The following is an 11924-nucleotide window of genomic DNA, read 5'->3' on the forward strand; positions in this document are numbered from 1 at the left end:
GACATTTACTTAATTGTGATAAATAATTACCATAGATGACAAATATTGGTATGGAAACCAGTATAAATTCAGATGGGAAAGGTGATTTATTAAAGTGCAGCACTTAGTGCAGGAAAGTTTTTTTCAAGTTTTCCTGTACACGATATGTTAAAACCAATGGTGTCCTATAAAAAGTTCAAGCAGTCCAGCAAAAATAAGCAATCACATGGCCATATGGGCAGAAAGAGAAAAAAAAAGTTATGGCTCTGGGAAGAAGGGTAGCAGAAAACGAAAACGCAAAAACGAAAATTCCTCCGGTCCTGAAGGGGTTAATGACCTTGTGAAACGGATTGAGAGTAAAGTGTCAGTCTTTGCTGACAACACCAAGCTAAGTAGGATATTAAAATTTGACCTTGACATTAGAATATTGCAAAACCATCTGGATAAGATAACTGAATGGGCAAACACTTGGCAAATGAGGTTTAATGTAGATAAATGTAGGGTGATGCACTTAGGACGGAGTAATCCTATTGCTGCATATACATTAAATGGGACCATACTCGGGACTACAGAACAGGAGAAGGACTTGGGTGTTCTGGTTGCAAGTAGGCTGAGCAGCAGTACTCAATATTAAGCAGCAGCCACAAAAGCAAACAAGATTTTAGGGTGTATTAAAACAGATAAAATCCCGCAATCCCAAGGTACCCCTTTATAAATCACTGGTGAGGCCACATCTAGAATATGGGATCCAGTTTTGGGCTCCGCATTTTAAAAAGGATATTCAGGTGTTAGAATCAGTTCAAAGGCGGCAACTAGATTATTACAAGGGATGTAAGGCCTCTCATATGAGGAGAGATTGGAAAATTTGGGCTTGTTGAGCGTTAAAGAAAAACATCTCAGAGGGGATCTCATTTACATGTATACAGTGCCTTGTGAAAGTATTCAGCTCCCTGGAACTTTTCAACCTTTTCCCACATATCTTGCTTCAAACATAAAGATGCCAAATGTAAATTTTTGGTGAAGAATCAACAACAAGTGAAACACAATTGTGAAATTTAAAATTTTTGTGGAAAATCAATAACTGAAAAGTGGGGTGTGCAATATTGTTCGGCCCTTTTAACTTAATACTTTGTTGCACCACCTTTTCCTGCGATTACAGCTGCAAGTCATTTGGGGTATGTGTCTATCAGTTTTGTACATTGACAGACTGAAATTCTTGCCCATTCTTCCTTGGCAAACAGCTCGAGCTCAGTGAGGTTTGATGGAGATCGTTTGTGAACAGCAGTTTTCAGCTCTTTCCACAGATTCTCGATTGGATTGAGGTCTGGACTTTGACTTGGCCATTCTAACACCTGGATACGTTTATTTGTGAACCATTCCATTGTAGATTTTGCTTTATGTTTGGGATCATTGTTTTGTTGTAAGACAAATCTCCGTCCCAGTCTCAGGTGTTTTGCAGACTCCAAATGATTTTCTTCAAGAATGATCCTGTATTTGGCTCCATCCATCTTCCCATCAATTTTAACCATCTTCACTGTCCCTGCTTAATAAAAGCAGGCCCAAACCATGATGCTGCCACCACCATGTTTGACAGTGTGGATGGTGTGTTCAGGATGATGAGCTGTGTTGCCTTTACGCCAAACATATCGTTTGGCATTGTTGCCAAAAGTTTGATTTTGGTTTCATCTGACCAGAGCACCTCCTTCCACATGTCTCATTTCAATATGATCGCTTGCACAGTGCTCCTTGGGATGTTTAAAGTTTTGTAAATCATTTTGTATCCAAATCCGGCTATAAAATTCTCCACAACAGTATCACAGGCCTGCCTATTGTGTTCCTTGGTCTTCATGTTGCTCTCAGTCTCAGGGTTCTGTTTGAAGCACAATCACAAAGCAGGTGCATTTATACGGAGACTTGATTACACAGGTGGATTATATTTATCATCATTAGGCATTTAGGACAACATGGATCATTCAGAGATCCACAATGAACTTCTGGAGTGAGTTTGCTGCATTGAAAGTAAAGGGGCCGAATAATACTTCACGCCCCACTTTCAGTTTTTGAATTTCCACAAAAATTTAAAATAACCAATACATTTCGTTCAACTTCACATTTGTGTTCCACTTGTTGTTGATTCTTCACCAAAATTTACATTTGGTATCTTTATGTTTGAAGCATGAAATGTGGGAAAAGGTTGAAAAGTTCCAGGGGGCCGAATACTTTCCCAAGGCGCATACACACTACTAACATTAGTAGTGTGGAATATGCAAAAAAAATGGGGATATGAGATGGTTTACTGTATGTAAATCATGTCTCATATCATGTCGGGTTTAGGAAGGAGATAGCAAAAGCCGGCAATTGAATTACTGGCTTTAAAGCTATCTAGCGCTGTATGAAATATTAATATATATATATATATATATATATATATATAAATACTAGCTATTGAACCCGTTCTACGCCCGGGTGGCGAGCATTTATATTGGTATATGGTCTCCATCCTGGTATGTGCTGCTCCATCCTGTGCCCCCATCCTGTCATGTGCTGCTCCCATCCTGCGCCCCCGTTCTGTCATTTGCAGCTCCCATCCTGTCATTTGCTGCTCCCATCCTGCGCCTCCATTCTGTCATTTGCAGCTCCTATCCTGTCATTTGCTGCTCCCATCCTGCGCCCGTTCTGTCATTTGCTACTCCCATCCTGCGTCCCCGTTCTGTCATTTGCTGCTGCCATCCTGTGCCCGTTCTGTCATGTGCTGCTGCCATCCTGCGCCCGTTCTGTCATGTGCTGCTGCCATCCTGCGCCCGTTCTGTCATGTGCTGCTGCCATCCTGCGCCCGTTCTGTCATGTGCTGCTGCCATCCTGCGCCCGTTCTGTCATGTGCTGCTGCCATCCTGCGCCCCCACTGTCATGTGCTGCTGCCATCCTGCGCCCGTTCTGTCATGTGCTGCTCCCATCCTGCGCCCGTTCTGTCATGTGCTGCTGCCATCCTGCGCCCGTTCTGTCATGTGCTGCTGCCATCCTGCGCCCGTTCTGTCATGTGCTGCTGCCATCCTTCGCCCGTTCTGTCATGTGCTGCTGCCATCCTTCGCCCGTTCTGTCATGTGCTGCTGCCATCCTGCGCCCGTTCTGTCATGTGCTGCGGCCATCCTGCGCCCGTTCTGTCATGTGCTGCTGCCATCCTGCGCCCGTTCTGTCATGTGTTGCGGCCATCCTGCGCCCGTTCTGTCATGTGCTGCTGCCATCCTGCGCCCGTTCTGTCATGTGCTGCGTCCATCCTGCGCCCGTTCTGACATGTGCTGCGGCCATCCTGCGCCCGTTCTGTCATGTGCTGCTGCCATCCTGCGCCCGTTCTGTCATGTGCTGCTGCCATCCTGCGCCCGTTCTGTCATGTGCTGCTGCCATCCTGCGCCCGTTCTGTCATGTGCTGCTGCCATCCTGCGCCCGTTCTGTCATGTGCTGCTGCCATCCTGCGCCCGTTCTGTCATGTGTTGCGGCCATCCTGCGCCCGTTCTGTCATGTGCTGCTGCCATCCTGCGCCCGTTCTGTCATGTGCTGCGGCCATCCTGCGCCCGTTCTGACATGTGCTGCGGCCATCCTGCGCCCGTTCTGTCATGTGCTGCTGCCATCCTGCGCCCGTTCTGTCATGTGCTGCTGCCATCCTGCGCCCGTTCTGTCATGTGCTGCTGCCATCTTGCGCCCCCACTGTCATGTGCTGCTGCCATCCTGCGCCCGTTCTGTCATGTGCTGCTCCCATCCTGCGCCCGTTCTGTCATGTGCTGCTGCCATCCTGCGCCCGTTCTGTCATGTGCTGCTGCCATCCTGCGCCCGTTCTGTCATGTGCTGCTGCCATCCTTCGCCCGTTCTGTCATGTGCTGCTGCCATCCTTCGCCCGTTCTGTCATGTGCTGCTGCCATCCTGCGCCCGTTCTGTCATGTGTTGCGGCCATCCTGCGCCCGTTCTGTCATGTGCTGCTGCCATCCTGCGCCCGTTCTGTCATGTGCTGCGGCCATCCTGCGCCCGTTCTGACATGTGCTGCGGCCATCCTGCGCCCGTTCTGTCATGTGCTGCTGCCATCCTGCGCCCGTTCTGTCATGTGCTGCTGCCATCCTGCGCCCGTTCTGTCATGTGCTGCTGCCATCCTGCGCCCGTTCTGTCATGTGCTGCTGCCATCCTGCGCCCGTTCTGTCATGTGCTGCTGCCATCCTGCGCCCGTTCTGTCATGTGCTGCTGCCATCCTGCGCCCGTTCTGTCATGTGCTGCTGCCATCCTGCGCCCGTTCTGTCATGTGCTGCTGCCATCCTGCGCCCGTTCTGTCATGTGCTGCTGCCATCCTGCGCCCGTTCTGTCATGTGCTGCTCCCATCCTGCGCCCGTTCTGTCATGTGCTGCTGCCATCCTGCGCCCGTTCTGTCATTTGCTGCGGCCATCCTGCGCCCGTTCTGTCATGTGCTGCGGCCATCCTGCGCCCGTTCTGTCATGTGCTGCTCCCATCCTGCGCCCGTTCTGTCATGTGCTGCGGCCATCCTGCGCCCGTTCTGTCATGTGCTGCTGCCATCCTGCGCCCGTTCTGTCATGTGCTGCTGCCATCCTGCGCCCGTTCTGTCATGTGCTGCTGCCATCCTGCGCCCGTTCTGTCATGTGCTGCGGCCATCCTGCGCCCGTTCTGTCATGTGCTGCGGCCATCCTGCGCCCGTTCTGTCATGTGCTGCGGCCATCCTGCGCCCGTTCTGTCATGTGCTGCTGCCATCCTGCGCCACCATTGTATTATATGCCCCCCGCTCCAGTGTGTATGCCCCCGAATGCTGCTGCCATATAAAAAAAAAAAAAAAATACCATACTCACCTATCGTCCGGCTCCACTGCAGGTATGTCTTCAAGAAAATGGCGCCGGAAAGCGGGGACTGCGCAGGCGCCGATTCCGGCAGCAGGAATCGGCGCCTGCGCAGTCCGCGCTTTCCGGCGCCATTTTCTTGAAGACACACCTGCAGTGGAGCCGGAGTGTGTCTTCAAGAAAATGGCGCCGGAAAGCGCGGACTGCGCAGGCGCCGATTCCGGCAGCAGGAATCGGCGCCTGCGCAGTCCGCGCCCTCCGGAGTCGGGAGCAGAGGAGCCGGGAGACGGAGCCGCAAGCAGCGCTGGAACCGGGAAAGGTGAGTATACTTACCCTCCCTCCTGGCGGTCCCTGACTCTCCAGTGGAGATCGCGGTATGCGTTCAGTGCTTACGCATACCGCGATCTCCCGGGAGCGTCGCTCTGTGAGGCCCAGACTGCGCCGGCGCTTGCGCTTGCGCAGTCTATAGAGGCTTCGGACAGAGTGACGCTCCCAGCGTTATATTATAGATATATATATATATGTGTGTTCCAAAATTATAAGAAAGAAAATGAGGGCACTCACCGGTCTTCTTGAAATACAAAAACTTTTATTGGCAACACATCCAGATAAAATTCATGGCCGGGAACGACGGCCATGTTTTTGTATTTCAAGAAGACCGGTGAGTGCCCTCATTTTCTTTCTTATAATTTTGGATTATACAGCTGTTTTTTTCTCTGTTTTGGAGGAGCACCGGAGGTCGGAAATATCATAGCTGTTTTTACCGCTGCCGAGCACCTATTATGAGGGCAGTCTGGTCATAACCTCCGTACTGGAGACTGTGCCGCCCGACTTGTATTATATATATATATATATATATATATATGTGTCTCACTGACATAGACAGTATGTATGATGTTACGATTTTTTGAGAACATGGATCCATTGTATGTCCGTATGTCGGTTTTGCAAGCCTGCGAGAAAATCTCGCAGTAGGGATGCCATACGGATTACATACGGAGGATGCCATGCGCAAAATACGCTGACACACCCTGCCTACGGAGGAGATACGGACCACTATTTTGGGGACTTTTCAGCGTATTACGGCCGTAAATTACGGACCTTATTTTCATACGCTAAGTGTGACGCCGGCTTTCCACTTAAACTTCCCTGACTAAAGTCATCAATGACCTACTAACTGCCAAATTCAAGCGACACTACTCTGTCCTCCTCCTCCTGGACATGTCACCTGCCTTTGACACAGTGGACCATTCCCCCTTACTACATATTCTCTCATCTCTTGGCATCACAGACTTGGCCCTATCCTGGATCTCATCATACCATTCAGCGTCTCCCACACACACACCACCTCCTCACCTCGCCCCCTATCTGTCTGTGTCCCCCAAGATTCAGTTCTATGACCCCTGCTCTTCTCCATTTACACCTTCGGCCTTGGACAGCTCATAGTGTCCCATGGCTTTCAGTATCACCTCTATGCTGATGACATAGTGATCTACCTCTCTGGACCCGATATCACCTCTTTACTAACCAGAATCCCTCAATGTCTGTCCACTGTTTCATATTTCTTCTCTGCTAGATTTCTAAAACTTAATATGGGTAAAGCAGAATTCATCATCTTTCCACCATCTCACTCAACCCCACAAACTGATCTTTCCATTAAAGTCAATGGCTGCCCACTCTCCTCAGTCTGGCAAGCTCGCTGCCTCAGGGTAACCCTTGATTCTGATCTCTCCTCCAGACCACATATCCAAGCCCTTTCCACTTCCTGCTGGCTCCAACTCAAAAATATCTCCCGGATTCACATATTCCTCAACCAAGATTCTGCAAGAACACTAGTGGATGCCCTTATCATGTCCCACCTCGACTATTGTACCCTCCTGCTTTATGGCCTCCCCTATAAGGGTATGTTTCCACGGTCAGGAATAGCTCGGTATTTTTTCAGGATTTGACGCAGGTAAAATCTGCACCAAATCTGCATCTGAGGTCACTGGCAGGTCACCTGCGTTTTTGATGCGTTTTTTACATGCGTTTTTGATGCGGTTTTTCCTTGCATGCCTTTTTTTGTCACTTTAAATAAAACTAATTGAAAGTTGGCTTCTGGGAAGGAAAACAAAAGTGGTTTCCTGTTTGCAGATATATTGGCATATGTTCCCACGGTCAGTAAACGCTGCGGGTTGGATGCTGCGTACATCCGCACTTTTCATGCATTTGTTCATGCGCATTTGTGTGTGTTTTTGTAAGCTAAATAAAGATATATATAAAAAAAAAGAATTGTGATGTCATTTCCTTGTCCAACCTCTTCTTTTACATACTCCATTGAAGAATAATGGACACACACATATAGATAGATAATAGATAGATACATCTATAGATAGATACATCTATCTATAGCTATATCTATCTATATCTATCTATCCCATATCTATCTATCGTATCTACAGATATATATATTGTATCTATCAATATATCTATCTATTATCTATCTATCAATATATCTACCGAGCTATAGATAGCTAGAAAGACATAGATACCGTATATACTCGAGTATAAGCCGAGATTTTCAACCCAAATTTTTGGGCTGAAAGTGCCCCTCTCGGCTTATACTCGAGTCACGGTCGGCGGTGGGGTCGGCGGGTGAGGGGGAGAGGGCGCTGAGGCATACTTACCTAGTTCCGGCGCTCCTGGTGCCCCCCCTGCCTGTCACACGGTCTCCGGGTGCCGCAGCTCTTCCCCTGTTCAGCGGTCACGTGGGACCGCTCATTAGAGAAATTAATATGGACTCCACTCCCATAGGGGTGGAACCGCATATTCATTTCTCTAATCAGCGGTAACTGTGACCGCTGATAGAGGAAGAAGCTGCGGCACCCGGAGACCAGCTGTCCGAGAGAAGGAGCCAGGGACGCCGGGAGCAGGTAAGTATCTCATATTCACCAATCCCCGTTCCACACGCCGGGCGCAGCTCCATCTTCCCGGCATCTCTCCGCACTGACTGTTCAGGTCAGAGGGCGCGATGACGCATATAGACGTCGGGACGAGACGCCGGGAGCTGCAAGCAAGAGAGGTGAGTATGGCATTTTTTTTTTTTAATTGCAGCATTATATATACCGGTAGCAGAGCTTTATAAGGAGCATCTATGGGGCACAAATGAACGGTGCAGAGCACTATATGGCAGAGGTTTATAAGGAGCATCTATGGGGCACAAATGAACAGTGCAGAGCACTATATGGCAGAGCTTTATAAGGAGCATCTATGGCAGAGGTGTCAAACTGCATTCCTCGAGGGCCGCAAACAGGTCATGTTTTCAGGATTTCCTTGTATTGCACAAGGTGCTGGAATCATTCTGTGCAGGTGATTAAATTATCACCTGTGCAATACAAGGAAATCCTGAAAACATGACCTGTTTGCGGCCCTCGAGGAATGCAGTTTGACACCTCTGATCTATGGGGCACAAATGAACGGTGCAGAGCACTATATGGCAGAGCTTTATAAGGAGCATCTATGGGGCAATAATGAACGGTGCAGAGCACTATATGGCACAGTTTTATATGGCACATCTATGGGGCAATAATGAACGGTGCAGAGCACTATATGGCACAGCTTTATATGGCACACCTATGGGGCAATAATGAACGGTGCAGAGCATATATGTGGCACAGCTTTATATGGAGCTTCTATGGGGCAATAATGAACGGTGCAGAGCATATATGGGGCACAGCATTATATGGAGCTTCTATGGGGCAATAATGAACAATATGGAGCATTATATGTGGCACAGCTTTATACAGAGCATCTATGGGGCCATAATGAACGGTGAAGAGCACTATATGGGGCACAGCTTTATATGGAGCATCTATGGGGCAATAATGAACGGTATGGAGCATCTATTTTTATTTTTGAAATTCACCGGTATCTGCTGCATTTCCTACCCTAGGCTTATACTCGAGTCAATAAGTTTTCCCAGTTTTTTGTGGCAAAATTAGGGGGCTCGGCTTATACTCGGGTCGGCTTATACTCTAGTATATACGGTAGATATATATATATTGATAGATATGATAAATCCATAGAGAGATATGGGATAGATCGATAGATATATACGATAGATTGATAGATAATACCAAGTACGATGCTTATTAATAAAATGGTACATAAAGAGTTAGGCGGGGATCACACATGCGAGAAACTCGGACGAGTCTCGCATCTTAATACCCGGCACTGCTGTCGGCACATGTATTTCTATGCAGCCGCACGCTCCGCTCCCAAGTGACGGCGGCAGTGCCAGGTATTAAGATGTGAGACTCGTCTGAGTTTATCGCATGTGTGATCCCGGCCTTAAATAAAGACACACACACACACACAAAATCTGCGTTAGGCCGGGGTCACACTTGCAAGAAACTCGCATCTCAATACCCAGCACTGCCATCAGCACTCAGGACTGGAGTGTGCCGCTGCATGTATTTCTATGCTGCTGAACGCTTCGGTCCGAGTGCCGGCGGCAATGCCGGGTACTGAGGTGCAAGACTCGTGCGAGTTTCTTGCAAGTGTGACCCCGACTTTAAATGCAATGTGTTTAATTTAAAATATTTTTTTAAATGGTATGTGCTCTCACGCAATTTTCTGCGCCAGAGAGGGGAAGCCAGCAACTGGGGGACCAATGGTTGTAGCCTGGGAAGGGGTTAATACCCATGGAGCTTCCCAGGCTATGAATATCAGCCTGCAGCTGTATATTTAGCCTTTACTATTAAAAAAGGGGGAACCCAAAAAAAATGACGTGGGGTCCGCCTATAATTAATAGCCAGAAAGGCTATGCACATAGCTGCAGGCTGATATTCATAGCCTAGGAAGGGGCCATGGATATTGCCCCCACCCCTTCCCGGTTACAAATACCAGCCCCGAGCCGCCCCAGAAATGGCACATTTGTAGGATGCGCCAATTCTGGAACTTAGCCTCTCTCTCTTCCCACTGCCCTGTAGCGGTGGCATATGGGGTAATAAGGGTTACATTAAGCCGGCTTAGTAATGGAGAGGCGTCAATAAAATTCCTACCGTTACTAATCCTATAGTTGGTAAAGGGTTAATAAAACACACACACACACACATGCAGAATAAAGTATTTTAATGAAATAAAACACCACACAGTTTTGCCATCTTTATTACACTGGTAATCCAAGTGAAGCCATTGATCTTCTGAAAAAAAAAAAAATAAATAAACCAACAGTATACTCCCTGTTCCGATGCAGTCCATTTAATAACGAGTGTCCCACTACGAGTCCTGCTCTGCTACAGCTGGATGCCTGACATCCAGACATAGCAGAACTTGTAGATGACCACCGGAGATAACTCTCCAGAGATCACCTACACTGCCGTGTTCTAACAATCAGCTGATCAGCTGACCGTGAGAACAAGACTAGTGACCGGAGATAACCCCTGGTCACGTGCACGGCCGTTCTCGCGGTAAGCCAAGTTATCGCAAGAACTGCAGTGGACGTGGACTTCAGGCGGTGTGACAGGTGAGAGATTATTAAAATTAGTAGACATGCGTAGTAAGCTACGTTTACACAGTTACTACGCATGTGACTAATCATTAAATGCTGTTTTCCGCTAACTAATGATAGTCTATGGTAAATTTATGGTGCGGCGACAGAGTGTTGGCGCATTATAAACAGACATGCTGTGTTCTGGAAAGACGCACTACATGTCCATTTACGTGGGTCTGCCGCCTACGTCTTTTAACGCATAGTGGAGATGGGATTTCAGGAAATCCCCTTCACTATGCTGTAACATCTGGACGCTGCGTGTGTGACGCTGCGGCTGTACACAGTGTCAAACACGCAGCGTTTCCTGACCGTGGAAACATACCCTAACACTCTCACATATCTCCAATCTATCTTAAACTCTGCTGCCTGACTAGTCCACCTGTGCCCCGCTGTTCCACGGCCTCTCCACCCTATCAATCCCTTCACTAGCTCCCCATTGCCCCAAGACTCCAGTCCAGAAAAAAACCCTCTAACCTTGGCATACAAATCCACCCACAACCTGTCACCTCCATACATCTGTGACCTCGTCTCCCGGTACTTTCCTGCACGCAACCTCCGATACTCACAAGATCTCCTTCTCCCCTCTCATCTCCCCCTCCCACAATCGCATACAAGACTTTTCCTGTGCATCCGCCCTACTCTGGAACTTTCTACTCCCACATAGACTCTCACCAACCGTGGAAACCTTCAAAAGAAACATGAAGATCTACCTCTTCCGACAAGCCTAAAACCTCCAGTAACCCTCGTTCCACCAAACCGCTGCACGACCAGCTGTATCCTCACCTACTGTATCCTCACCTACCGATTGTGATCCCTTGCGGGCAGGGTCCTCTCTCCTCCTGTACCAGTCAGTGACTTGTTTTGTTCAAGATTATTGTACTTGTTTTTATTATGTATACCCCTCCTCACATGTAAAGCACCATGGAATAAATGGCGCTATAATAAGTAATAATATGGCCCAGAGAAAGTCTCTATTATTCCTGGCGCACAGAGTTTACAGGACCCCCAAGCATTATGTAGGATAGGCCTTAAAAGAGATGATGTTTGTCCGAGAAGCAGGGAGGTAGGAGTGGACTTAATGGATATGTTTTGATCTTGTCCCAAATTGACTGAGCTGTGGGAAAATGTTGGAAAATTTAGTAGGTAGGTAGGTCCGTATCCAATTCAGTTGTCCATAACTAAAACATTTTACCATGCCAGGAAAAACATAGTCAAACACTGGTTAGCAAATGATCCTCCCTTGATAGATGAAATAATATGATGAATATATGAAATAATATGACTAAAATATGATATGATGACTAATATGATGACTAAATAATATGATGACTAAACAATGCTGATGGAAAAGAAGGAACTGTATATATGAAAAGGGGAGCAATGGATACATCTGGTAAACACTGAGGTAAATTGATTAGATGTCCTAGGGTGGTTTCTGAGGAGTTGGTGAAGGATGTATTGTTTAACTTACTAATACTATAATAATTGAATTAGTGTTGGGTTGCATACCAGAAAGTTAGGGATGGATTGTTGGAATTTGGGTGTGGACGAAGGTGGTTTAGTCTCAGTTTAACCCCTTCATG

This window comes from Ranitomeya imitator, chromosome 4, assembly GCF_032444005.1.
Source record: "Ranitomeya imitator isolate aRanImi1 chromosome 4, aRanImi1.pri, whole genome shotgun sequence".
NCBI classification, from domain to species: Eukaryota; Metazoa; Chordata; class Amphibia; order Anura; family Dendrobatidae; genus Ranitomeya; species Ranitomeya imitator.